The sequence below is a fragment of the Triturus cristatus genome, chromosome 3_2, assembly GCF_964204655.1.
Source record: "Triturus cristatus chromosome 3_2, aTriCri1.1, whole genome shotgun sequence".
In the NCBI taxonomy this organism is placed as follows: Eukaryota; Metazoa; Chordata; class Amphibia; order Caudata; family Salamandridae; genus Triturus; species Triturus cristatus.
Window position 1 is genome coordinate 564,983,477 of NC_140584.1, and position 14,443 is coordinate 564,997,919.

Below are 14,443 nucleotides of genomic sequence, written 5' to 3' on the forward strand. Positions count from 1 at the left end.
TATGCTCGAAGAGCAGAATGAAGAGTTGGTGTGAGTTGAAGCATTTCCAGTTAAACAGCTTATTTGAGGGTGAACATAAAACGGTCAAAAATGCTCTTTGGTTGTGGTCAAAGATGTGTCATTTTCTGATGCTTGACATTCAGATTTGTAAGAATGTCTTTGAATTCTCGACTGTGGAAGGGTGGGACATTGTTGAACTTCAGAACGGAAGAAATGCCCCATGTTGCAAAGGGTGGGACATTGTTGAACTTCAGAACGGAAGAAATGCCCCATGATGCAAAAATACCAGCCAGCCTCTCTATTACTTTTTCCTAAGTGATCGACAAAAGGTCTTTAACCAAGGGAAAACGAGAATACTCATCAATGATTATCATTAGATGATGTCCGCTGTCAAGGGGTCCAAAGAAGTCAACAGTGATTCTTTCCCACATATACTTTGGAAGATCAGACATGTTCAAAGTATGCTGTGTTGTTTTGGGAGATAAGCAGTTGCCCAAAAGACAGGTCTTTAATTCCCTTTCAACTCCTTCATCAAGATGAGGGAACGAAAACTCGGTCTCGGTGGCGACAAGTCCATGATGTCCCTCAAGTGCCACTTCAATGACTTACTTAGACTCTCTGGCATGACGATTCTCAAAACTCATAAGACGATACCTTCTTGGGTAACTAAAAGTAAATTTTTCACATTTTTGAATTTCTGATATTCACTGTTATTTGTAAGAGATTGCATGTGCTGTTTCCAGGAGGATTAATGTGCAATAATGTCTTTGAGTATTAGCATATCACTGTCTGCGCATATGGCAGCAATGATTTGTTCCACTGATATATGGCAGGTTTACTGGACTTTATAATGAAGTTTTGGAAGTGGTACTATGACACTGTACTGGCACTAGCGAAAAGTAGTCAGCAGGGTTTTGATTTTTCCCTAGTCCGTGCAGAATAGTGTAGTCATATTCCTGCAGTTGCGACCCCCGCATCTTGACTTTGGGATTGTCAAAGATGGTAAGCAATGCCTGATGATCTGTGACAAGAGTGAAATGCTTTCCATATAGAAATACGTGAACATGTTCACAAGCCCACACAACAGCTAGCGTTCATTTTCAGGTTGTGAATAAGTGTGTTCAGTTTGTGACAAACTTCTGCTAGTAAAAGCCATAATATGCCTTTGAGCCATTGTGTTGGGCAAGAATCACACCCAATCCTACTGGGCTTGTGTCCAGAACAACTTCTGTATGTAGCTTAGGATCAAAGTAGGCCCTTTCAGTGGCATTCTTAATTGCATGTTCTCTTGAAGCTTTGTTCATATTCATGTGACCATTGAAATGAAGCATTTCGATTTATTAAGTCTCTTAATGGAGCACTTACTATGGCAAAATCACTGATGTACCTAGAACAGTAACTGGCCATGCCAAGAAAGGAGCTTAACATGGTAACATCTTGTGAGGACAGGTGGCTGACAAAGCCTGTACTTTACCAGGATGTGGAGTCAATCCCCCATAAGAGAATATATGGCCACATAATCTGAGTTTTGTTTTGTGGAGTGCACGCTTCTCTGCATTCAAAGTAAGACCTGCATCAGCAAGTAAATCGCACATGTGTAAGAGCTTTGTCATGTTCCTTTCATGTGGCCCTAAATACCAATATATCATCACTGTAAATGAAAGCATGCATTATGCGGCAAATGGCATCTTGAAAATGTTCTTCAGCTGATGACACGCCAGAACCTAATATTTTATATTTGAGCAAACTAACATGGGTAGAAAAGGAAGTAATGTACCTGCAATATTGTTTTAATTCCAGTTGATGGTATCCTTTGTTCAGATCAAGGAGAGAAAAGACTTTGGCACCGTTCAGCTGTGTGATCATGTTGGCAATGTGTGTACCTGGATGTTGTTCTCTTTCAATGGCTAGCTTGACCCATATCAGCATAGTTGCATACAGCTCCTTCACTGTCCTTTTTAGACACTACCACTAAGGACAAACCCCATGGTATCGGGCCACTAGATCCCTTAATGATTTCATGCTTTAGTATTTCTTTTTCAACAGCTTCCTGTTAATTAAATGCAATTCTATGATGTTGCTGAGCAACGAAACGAATGTCCTCATTAATATGCAGTTGCACTTTCATTGTCTTAAGTTTTCCTAATCCATTAAATAAAGATGGAAACTGACACAGTATTTCGTGGTGAGCATTTATGTTGTAATTTACAGATATCAGTCCTATTTCAGTAGCAGTCCCACAACTGAGTAAACAAACACTTGCCAACGTACCTTGAAGTACATGAACTGGAGCTTGTACTTTCATCTTTTTGTGCTTTATGGTTGTTACAAATTAACTTTGACTTTTTAATGGCGTTGATGCAGCCCATGTATGCACTTTAGCCTTCGACGGTGTGGGACAGATCCTTGTACTTCTCCTCAGGCATTATGTTCATTGATGCCCCACTATCCATGAAAAAAAGTATCGAACAACCATTCACCTTTAGCATGGTTTTAGGACAGTGTCTAAATGAATTTCGTGACTTTGCTTGTTGATCCTTCCTCAACTCGCATTCTTCCTTGCATGTGGCCAATCCGACATGTACACACTTCTCTTTAGTTGACATTACACATCCATCTTCATCACTGTCGCTTGACAATGATGTTGAAGATGTTTAGGACGAAGATTTAGACGCTGACTGACTTCTTTTAGTTTCCATTTGTGTATGATGTGGCCACTTGGCCTTGTGGGCATGGGTAGAATGTCGCTTTTGAAAGTTCAGGTGTTCATTTTGTTTTCTCAATGTAACACACTTAGTTTTACCTTCACTTTGCAAACTGTTAGAAAATGGTTCTCTTTCACGATGCCCTTGCATTCTTGTCTAATGGCAGGACATTTATCTTCATGTGGAAAAGAAAATACACATCTGAAGCAGTTTCTTTTTCTTTGTAGACATCAATGTGTGCTCCTCAACCTTTTGTCTCTGCTTACTTTTCACATTCAAGGCTGACTCACTCTGGGCTCCTCCAGCCTCCATGTCGGCAGCATGTCATTCTGCACGAACAACGGCTCTTGCAGCAAACAGTACTCACTCCAGAATGAGTGTTTCTCTCAGCATTTGTCATCTGAATGAATCAGAAAGCAACCATGACATGTTTTTTAAGTTAATCTATATCGGGCTCAAATCACCCCGTGAGAGATATCTCTATGTAAACTATATATGACTTTGAGACGTACGTCTTCTTCATCATTGAATTTACAATCTTTGATGAGCGTATCAAGTCTTTCGACAAACAAGTTGATGGATTCACCAGCTTTCTGTCTTTCTTGGTTGAAAATGCATCTTTCATAATTGGTATTTGATTGAGCTTGATATTTAGTGCCTCTTGATTTGACAGTATGAGACTTCATCATCATGTGGCATTTTCTTTATATATTCCTTCATCTGCAAGATTCTTGAGATATTTGATGATCTTTTTTGTTAACTGCTTCTTCCAATACATCGATGAAATCATCAAAAGTTTTCATCTAGACAGTCCATCTGGTGCCAATATTCTGCTATTTTGTGGTATCGAATGGAAGCGGTGGTTTCAGAAAGATGGCGTTATGGCCAGTTGTGGAACTTATTGAATTTGGCAGAATGTGCTGTTCAGACAGTGCTGGATGGGCACCTAATTCTGTACCTTTTGGAAATACTGGCTCAGTACTTGAATTTGGGTTACCTAGCCCACTCACCGGACATGCAGCACCTTCTTCCTCTTTTACAGTAAGTACTTGTTTTGTCTCTTGAATGTATTCATCACCATTTTCAACCATTTTCAAGCTACTATATTGTGTCTGGCTCCATATGCCTTTAGTGTTTCTCTGTATCTGGCTATTTCTTTTCTAGCACTTCTTTGCACCTGGCTATCGCTGCCTTTTAGTACTTCTTTGTACCTGATTATAGCTGCCTTTAGCATTTCTCTGTATCTGGTTGTTGCCTCGTTTAGCATTATCGTTCCGTATGACTTATGGGTCTGTGTTGCGTTATAGCGCAGTACATCTTTCACAGCCTCACCAGCAGGTTCCTGGCCAATAATACATACATTTTCCTGTAAGGCCTTCGTCTTCTTCGAAAGCTTTAAACTGGCTGGTGTGTCACTTTGACTTCACATATGCCGACTGTCTATCTTTTTTTCTTTAAACTTTATTTACCAGTTTCAACAGTACAACTTTACATCTTCAATTGTTAGTACAAATGAATAGATGATGATTTCAATACAGCAGCAATTAAGTAACTTGCCAGTTCCCACAGGTGTTAGCCACAACAATATTCTGTTCATAATGCATATGTAAAATCAGCAATCATATAAGTGACACTCCAGCCTGTCAACGTTTCGTATCCCATATATGAGTTATTTCCCAATAATAAATACATTGAAAGCATGATTAAAGAAATACAGTTCAATTTCCTATGATACATGTGCTGTACATTCAGCCAACTCCAGTTGCTACAAACCCACGTTCAAATTGTGTGGAAGATTCTGACTGCACTAATGACGTGTAGTGTTTGAACGGGCCCCAAATGTCCCTGGGACGGGATGCTCTGGGGAGCGTAGTGGAGTATAAATCATGATTTGTGTTGCAATACGCAAGACTGTTTAGCCATTCCCTAAGTGTCAGAGCGTTTTTGCGAACCCATTTAATTGTGATTTCTCTTTTAGCCAAAAGTAATCCTATAGCAGTAAACTTCCTAACAGTTTTAGGAATGTTTGCCATATAACCCATGAGTGCGACTTCAGGAGTAGGAGTGATGTAGAAATCTATAATTTCCCCTAGTGCTTGGAAAATTGCAGCCCAGTAGGTTATGATTTTGCCACAATTCCAGGAGAGACGTGCAAAGTCGAACTGTCTATCTTCACTTCAACTGAAGTGCACGCAAGAGCAGTTTGCTGGACCACAGCAAACTCTTTAGGAGAGAACTGTTGGTTCTTCGGGTTATGTATCCCCTATTTCATCACTAGATGTTGCGTCGTCCCCAGCCTTGCAGCATGTGAATGATTAAGCCACACACGGAGCTTGGTATTAAATATCTTTATTCCTCAGCACGTAACCATACACTGAACATTTTACATCATGAATTCTATCAACCACAGCCAAGCACTTAAGTCACTGTTCTACGGAGACCGCCAAAAACCAAAAAGGACCCGTCATCTCTAGCTCAGAAGACGCTACTTATAGTGTTATGAAATTATGGTGATTTGTAATGGTTTAATGTAGTTGTGGACTGCGGCTGTCAATGTCATGTAAATCTCACCTTCCATGATTAATTAGTGCACATAAAATCACCCAATAAAAAAACCAAAAATGTTTTAGAAAGCCAACAAAAACACTGTGCTACAAAATAACGTCACCCTTTTTTCTGTTTTAAAGGTTTGGGTGCCGAAGGACATCTGTTTCCCCTCCAGCTTTTTTTCTGCTCCACACGAAATTGCCCAGTGTTCTTGCTATGCAAATGCTACCAGAAAAACCACTTCTCAGCAACCCTTGTTTTTCCTCAAGCTTGACTCTGCGCCAAGAGGAAGCCCCACTACTTACCATAAACTGCTGATTTTCTTCCAGCTTGAATCAGCTCTTCTGCCTTTAGTATTTGATTTATAATCAAAGAATATAATGAATATTTTAATGAAACAATGGCACCTGATGTGAGTTCTTCTTAATAAATTGCAGTGTTGGACCAAAGGTAGGTGAAACATTTTACAATTTAAAACCTTTTTAGGTAGGTTCTTTCTGAAACTTCTGATATTTGTAATAAGCAAAGGTAGCAAGATGCAGCCTTTGCTCTTTATACATAAATTCCATGTGATAGAAATGTGGATAGGAAGTGTGTGCTGTAGGGCATGAGGACTACCATCATGACATTCAAATATGGAGAATAAAGAAGTAATCACCAGACAAGTGAAGGAGGCAGAGAGAGGCAACAAGAGAAAGAGAGTTCAGACTTACCCGAAGTACCCATGCCTCTCCAGCTTCAGAAAAGGTAGAAGAGTGCACCTTTAGTATCCAAAAAGGACCCTTGGGAGGAATCCTTGCACAGCGGATGCATGTTCAAAGGAAGTTGCTAACGCTGACTGTATGTTGTTTGTTTGCCCAATTTGGGGGCATATTATCAAGAACGGCGTTAAAAATTATCGCCGGTTTAGCGGCAGAAAACTGTCACTAAAGCGGCAAAAATGGGCTGGATAATATGCCCTTGAGAATTCCAATAGAAGCCCATGTTCTGGTGTCAACATGGGCTTCTATTGGAATTCTCCAGGGCATATTATCAAGGCCATTACCGCCGCTTTAGCTGCAGTTTTCTGCCGCTAAACCGGCGATAATTTTAACGCCGTCCTTGCTAATATGCCCCTTGGATTTTTTTTTATTTAACACTTTTATTGAAGGTCAACTAAGAAAGCTTGCAGATAAATTTCAGAATCATAACCTGCCTAAAGCAAGCAGTGTGAGCGAGATGAGCAACAGAGCAAATCAGCAATAGTGATGTTTTGGGAGCAAAGGTGCTCCGCTCTTCTCAACACTTTTCTGCTCCTGGGTCAGCCTGACCCTGATGCATCAACTATTTAGTGGTGTTCGATGCCTGACTTTTCTGCTCCAGGGAGCCCTGGATGTAAGCAGTTCACACCACATGCCCACTATGAGACAGTCTTGGAAAGCATGCATGCTACAGCGAGCCTTGGGAAGGGGCTGCTGGTGGCCATCACGCGTGTGAGCCCTACAAGCCCAGCTTGAGGGGCCCAAGGAAGTTGCTGTGTGTAACCCTGTAGCATGAGGTCCAGATTCAGGAGAAGACTGCGGTGTAGACTTGGCCACCTCTGTTTCCCACAAGGGATATAATGAGGTAAGGAACCATTGCCACCGGTGGATTACCGGAGTAGATATGTTGGAGGTGATGAGATTCTCTGGCACAATATGGATCATATCTATAACTTCATGGCCTTAGATGGAATAAACAGGACGGAGGTCATAACCAGTTTTTCAGGGAGTGTAGGCCAGCGCATAAAAAATAATTATAATAAATAAGCTGCTCGGTGTTATGTTACATACATTCATTGAGCAATCCACAGAAAGATCTCAAACTATTTATTACAAATCCGTAAAAAAAAAAATCCCATGAAAATGTTATTGCGATTCTACAGAAAATCAACCGAGTAGCATTTCTGGTAAGTAAATCTCAGAGACAACCCCCACCGTCTCCATTACGTGTGAGCTTCAAAGGGAATACAGAAGGTGTTCTTTAAAGTCCTTTATAGCCTGGCAAATTAGCCTTCTCTAACTCCATTAGCAAACTTCTAGGCGCTTTGAAGAGCCTAGTAAACTGGATAAAACGCGTGTGTAGTTTGACCGAATTACTTGGCATGAGCTACACGCACCTCTACCAGACTTTCACAGGCCCTGCATGGAGAGAACTCTCTTGAATCCCCTGCAGACCCGTTCACATTTGCATGACAGAGAACCGAGGGCTGAGGCGGATTGTCCTCACCGAATGCAATGCATGAAAAACACTACCTGCTGCCTTGAGATTCATAGAGTTAAAGCAGCAGGACAACCACGGGTTTGTGTTCTTCCTGATGCCTGATAGCGTCACCCGGATGGACCATGTCTAAGCAGGCCTGTGCTAGCAGTGAGGCTGGTCGGCGCGATGACTGATTAGCTGATAAGAGCTGCTGACAGTGAGTGATAGACTGAAACATGATTGGCTCCCACTACTCTTGAAATTGAATTTGCGCAGGTCATATCACAGCGTTGCTATGGAGATGATAACCTATGATATCAGGTGCACAGCCGTAGATGGGCTGTGATGCTCTGTGATCAATACCTGCTTCCTGAGAGAAATTATGACAGATCACGCTCAGGTACCAAAACAAATAGATTTTTTGGGATGTTTCATCGCGGCTTCTTCATGCCAAGCTTTGGAAAAGCAGACACCTTGTGTCTTTGTTTCATTGCTTGCCGCTATCACGAACTGTGCATCTTTGCAATGGGATGCCTGTTCCCCTCCATGTCTTTACACGCCATCACTCCACGGTACATGTGAATATTTGCTTCATATTGTACAGGTTAACTGTATTTTTGATACGTTTAGCATTTTATCCTCGATCTAATTATTTTGCAATCATTACAATATTTATATGCCCCTTTCAATTCCTATGCTGTATTTACACGACTAAGAGAGCACATTTCAGTTTCATATATGAATTAACAACAAGCATTGGCACAGCCAGCAGGTCTCATGTTTTGGTCCTATTGACTTTGCAAGTGCTGTTTGCTGATTCTGTGCAGCACGGGGAAAAGCATGCTTTGTCAGTGGGTGCAGCATCGACAAAATAATGCAGGGTAATGAGAAAGAGAGCAAGATGGCGCTTGAGGACAAGGCGGGATTTGCATGGGAGAGAAGCAGACAAGGGAGAGAGCACCATGGAGTGTGTGGGTGTTTGCCAGGGGATGAAAGCACATGAGGGAAAGAGCAAGATGGAGCATGGAGGTGGGAGAGTTTGTGTGGGAGGTAAGCAAACGAGAGAGATAGCAATACAGAGTGTGGAGAGTAAAATAGATTTGCGTGAGGAGAGAAGCAAACAAGAGAGAAAGCAATGTGGAGCAAGGTGGGGAATTGCGGGGGGAAGCGCACAAGTGACAGAGCAACATGGAGCGCAAAAGGCATAAGTATTTGGATGACGGTATAAGCACAGAAGGGAGAGAGCAGCATGACATGTGGGCTGGGCTGTGTTTTGCGGGGGAAAATCACACAAGGTAGAGCTTGAAAACATATGCACTCTTATGGAGTGCTTAAATAAAAAGACCACAAAAGGTCTGTCGAATTGAGCAGAGGACAGAAGTCTCTAACCTTGCAAAGATGTCTGGAAAATCAAAATCAGACAGATGTTTGCTCAAAAGGTGAATAATCCCAAAGATTATATCTTGTGTCTTCGGAAGGCAATCTCATGCCCGTCAATAAGAGTGGTATAAATAGAACAATTGTTTGTCAACACTAATAAGAAATTGCACATGAGGACATATACAAATGATTTACAGTGTGTTGGCAAACACAAATATACAGTGCCACATAGAACATAGAACTGGAGGATTCAGAATATCCAATACAGAAAAAAATACGGATGTTTGTGGAAGCACCTGACTGCTGATCTCAGAGTGCATTGTGTACAAGGCAGTCAAGATTTACAGGAAAATACGTCACTATTCGAAATGCCCATAAGCAATACCAAAGCAAAACCAAAAGGGATGATGGACGGAGTGTTGAAAATTGCAAGCACTCACCCAAGTCAACTGATCTGGGTTTAATCCATCATCATTCTTTAGCTCACTCCGCCACCCCAGTTCAGACATGCCATATGCAAATCAGTCTGACCCTGTGCCTCATGGGAACAGTCCAGCCCGAACTGCCAAACCCTGTCTTCCCTGGACCGGAAACAAGCATCCTGGGACCAGTTTCTGGCTAAGCAGCCGTCATCAGTCAGGCTAGCTTGAATCCAGTGGCAAAGTGAGCAAGGGACCCACGTCTGGGCATACCCTGCAAACTTAGGAAGAACAAAGCAAAACCAATTTGGAAGATGGACGGAGTGTTGAACATTGCAAGCACTCACCCCCAGTCAACTGATCTGGGTTTAATCCATCATCATTCTTTAGCTCACTCCACCACCCCAGTTCAGACATGGCCATATGCAAATCAGTCTGACCCTGTGCCCCACAGGAACAGTCCAGCCCGAACTGCCAAGCCATGTCTTCCCTGGACCGGAAACAAGCATCCTGGGACCGGTTTCTGGCTAATCAGCTGTCATTAGCCAGGCTAGCTTGAATCCAGTGTCAAAGTGGGCAAGGGACCCACATCTGGGCATACCCTGCAAACTTAGGAAGAACAAAGCAAAACCAATTTGGAAGATGGACGGAGTGTTGAACATTGCAAGCACTCACCCCCAGTCAACTGATCTGGGTTTAATCCATCATCATTCTTTAGCTCACTCCACCACCCCAGTTCAGACATGGCCATATGCAAATCAGTCTGACCCTGTGCCCCACAGGAACAGTCCAGCCCGAACTGCCAAGCCATGTCTTCCCTGGACCGGAAACAAGCATCCTGGGACCGATTTCTGGCTAATCAGCCGTCATTAGCCAGGCTAGCTTGAATCCAGTGGCAAAGTGAGCAAGGGACCCACGTCTGGGCATACCCTGCTAACTTAGGGCGAACAAAGCAAAACCAAAGTGGATGATGGACGGAGTGTTGAACATTGCAACCACTCACCCCCAGTCAACTGATCTGGGTTTAATCCATCATCACTCTTTATCTAACTCCACCACCCCAGTTCAGACATGGCCATATGCAAATCAGTCTGACCCTGTGCCCCATGGGAACAGTCCAGCCCGAACTGCCAAGCCATGTCTGCTCTGGAAAGGAAACTAGCATCCCAGGACCGGTTTCTGGCTAATCAGCCGTCATCAGCCAGGCTAGCTTGAATACAGTGGCAAAGTGAGCAAGGGACCCACGTCAGGGCATACCCTGCCAACTTAGGGCGAACAAAGCAAAACCAAAGGGGATGATGGACGGAATGTTGAACATTGCAAGCACTCACCCCCAGTCAACTGATGTGGGTTTAATCCATTATCATTCTTTAGCTCACTCCGCCACCCCAGTTCAGACATGGCCATATGCAAATCTGTCTGACCCTGTGCCTCATGGGAACAGTCCATCCCGAACTGCCAAGTCATGTCATTCCTGGACCAGAAATAAGCATCCTGGGACCAGTTTCTGGGTAATCAGCCGTCATCAGCCAGGCTAGCTTGAATCCAGTGGCAAAGTGAGCAAGGGACCCATGTCTGGGCATACCCTGCCAACTTAGGGCGAACAAAGTAAAACCAAAGGGGATGATGGACGGAATGTTGAACATTGCAAGCACTCACCCCCAGTCAACTGATCTGGGTTTAATCCATTATCATTCTTTAGCTCACTCCGCCACCCCAGTTCAGACATGGCCATATGCAAATCAGTCTGACCCTGTGCCTCATAGGAACAGTCCAACCCGAACTGCCAAGCCATGTCTTCCTTGGACCGGAAACAAGCATCCTGGGACCGGTTTCTGGCTAGTCAGCCGTCATCAGCCAGGCTAGCTTGAATCCAGTGGCAAAGTGAGCAAGGGACCCACGTCTGGGCATACCCTGCCAACATAGGGCGAACAAAGCAATGCCAAAGGGGATGATGAACGGAGTGTTGAACATTGCAAGCACTCACCCCCAGTCAACTGAACTGGGTATAATCCATCATCATGCTTTAGCTCACTCCGCCACCCCAGTTCAGACATGGCCATATGCAAATCAGTCTGACCCTGTGCCTCATGGGAGCAGTCCAGCCCGAACTGCCAAGGCATGTCTTCCTTGGATCGGAAACCAGCATCCTGGGACCAGTTTCTGGCTAATCAGCCGTCATCAGCCAGGCGAGCTTGAATCCAGTGGCAAAGTGAGCAAGGGACCCACATCTGGGCATACCCTGCCAACTTAGGGCGAACAAAGCAAAACCAAAGGGGATGATGGACTGACTGTTGAAAGTTGCAAGCACTCACCACCAGTCAACTGATTTGTGTTTAATCCATCATCATTTTTCAGCTCACTCCACCACCACAGTTCAGACATGGCTATATGCAAATCAGTCTGACCCTGTGCTTCATGGAAACAGTCCAGCCCGAACTGCCAAGCCATGTCTTCCCTGGACCGGAAACAAGAATCCTGGGACCGGTTTCTGGCTAATCAGACGTCATCAGCCAGGCTAGCTTGAATCCAGTGGCAAAATGAGCAAGGGACCCACGTCTGGGCATACCCTTACAACTTAGGGCGAACAAAGCAAAACCAAAGGGGATGATGGACGGAATGTTGAACATTGCAAGCACTCACCACCAGTCAACTGATTTGGGTTTAATCCATCATCATGCTTTAGCTAACTCTGCCACCCCAGTTCAGACATGGCCATATGCAAATCAGTCTGACCCTGTGCCTCATGGGAACAATCCAGCCCGAGCTGCCAAGCCATGTCTTCCTTGGACCGGAAACAAGCATCCTGGGACCGGTTTCTGGCTAATCAGCCGTCATCAGCTAGGCTAGCTTGAATCCAGTGGCAAAGTGAGCAAGGGACACACGTCTGGGCATACCCTGCCAACTTAGGGCGAACAAAGCAAAACCAAAGGGGATGATGGACGGACTGTTGAACGTTGCAAGCACTCACCCCCAGTCAACTGATCTGGGTTTAATCCATCATCATTCTTTAGCTCACTCCGCCACCCCAGTTCAGACATGGCTATATGCAAATCAGTCTGAACCTGTGCCTCATGGGAACAGTCCAGCCCGAACTGCCACGCAATGTCTTCCCTGGACCGGAAACAAGCATTCTGGCACCGGTTTCTGGCTAATCAGCCGTCATCAGCCAGGCTAGCTTGAATCCAGTGGCAAAGTGAGCAAGGGACCCACGTCTGGGCATAACCTGTCAACTTAGGGCGAACAAAGCAAAACCAAAGTGGATGATGGACGGAGTGTTGAACATTGCAAGCACTCACCCCCAGTCAACTGATCTGGGTTTAATCCATCATCATTCTTTAGCTCACTCCACCACCCCAGTTCAGGCATGGCCATATGCAAATCAGTCTGACCCTGTGCCTCATGGGAACAGTCCAGCCCGACCTGCCAAGCCATGTCTTCCCTGGACCAGAAACAGGCATCCTGGGACCGGTTTCTCGCTAATCAGCCATCATCAGCCAGGCTAGCTTGAATCCAGTGGCAAAGTGAGCAAGGGACCCACGTCTGGGCTTACCCTGCCAACTTAGGTCGAACAAAGCAAAACCAAAGGGAATGATGGACGGAGAGTTGAACATTGCAAGCATTCACCCCCAGTCAACTGATCTGGGTATAATCCATCATCATGCTTTAGCTCACTCCGCCACCCCAGTTCAGACATGGCCATATGCAAATCAGTCTGACCCTGTGCTTCATGGGAACAGTCCAGCCCGAACTGCCAAGGCATGTCTTCCTTGGACCGGAAACCAACATCCTGGGACCGGTTTCTGGCTAATCAGCCGTCATCAGCCAGGCGAGCTTGAATCCAGTGGCAAAGTGAGCAAGGGACCCACATCTGGGCATACCCTGCCAACTTAGGGCGAACAAAGCAAAACCAAAGGGGATGATGGACGGAGTGTTGAACATTGCAAGCACTCACCCCCAGTCAACTGATCTGGGTTTAATCCATCATCATTCTTTAGCTCACTCCGCCACCCCAGTTCAGACATGGCCATATGCAAATCAGTCTGACCCTGTGCCTCATGGGAACAGTCCAGCCCGAACTGCCAAGCCATGTCTTCCCTGGACCGGAAACAAGCATCCTGGGACTGGTTTCTGGCTAATCAGACGTCATCAGCCAGGCTAGCTTGAATCCAGTGGCAAAATGAGCAAGGGACCCACGTCTGGGCCTAACCTGCCAACTTAGGGCGAACAAAGCAAAACCACAGGGGATGATGGACGGACTGTTGAACGTTGCAAGCACTCACCCCCAGTCAACTGATCTGGGTTTAATCCATCATCATTCTTTAGCTCACTCCGCCACCCCAGTTCAGACATGGCTATATGCAAATCAGTCTGAACCTGTGCCTCATGGGAACAGTCCAGCCCGAACTGCCACGCAATGTCTTCCCTGGACCGGAAACAAGCATTCTGGCACCGGTTTCTGGCTAATCAGCCATCATCAGCCAGGCTAGCTTGAATCCAGTGGCAAAGTGAGCAAGGGACACACGTCTGGGCATAACCTGTCAACTTAGGGCGAACAAAGCAAAACCAAAGTGGATGATGGACGGAGAGTTGAACATTGCAAGCACTCATCCCCAGTCAACTGATCTGGGTTTAATCCATCATCATTCTTTAGCTCACTCCACCACCCCAGTTCAGGCATGGCCATATGCAAATCAGTCTGACCCTGTGCCTCATGGGAACAGTCCAGCCCGAACTGCCAAGCCATGTCTTCCCTGGACCAGAAACAGGCATTCTGGGACCGGTTTCTCGCTAATCAGCCATCATCAGCCAGGCTAGCTTGAATCCAGTGGCAAAGTGAGCAAGGGACCCACGTCTGGGCATACCCTGCCAACTTAGGTCGAACAAAGCAAAACCAAAGGGAATGATGGATGGAGAGTTGAACATTGCAAGCATTCACCCCCAGTCAACTGATCTGGGTTTCATCCATCAACATTCTTTAGCTCACTCTGCCACCCCAGTTCAGACATGACCATATGCAAATCAGTCTGACCCTGTGCCTCATGGGAACAGTCCAGCCCGAACTGCCAATCCATGTCTTCCCTGGACCGGAAACAAGCATCCTGGGACCTGTATCTGGCTAATCAACCGTGATCAGCCAGGCTAGCTTGAATCCAGTGGCAAAGTGAGCAA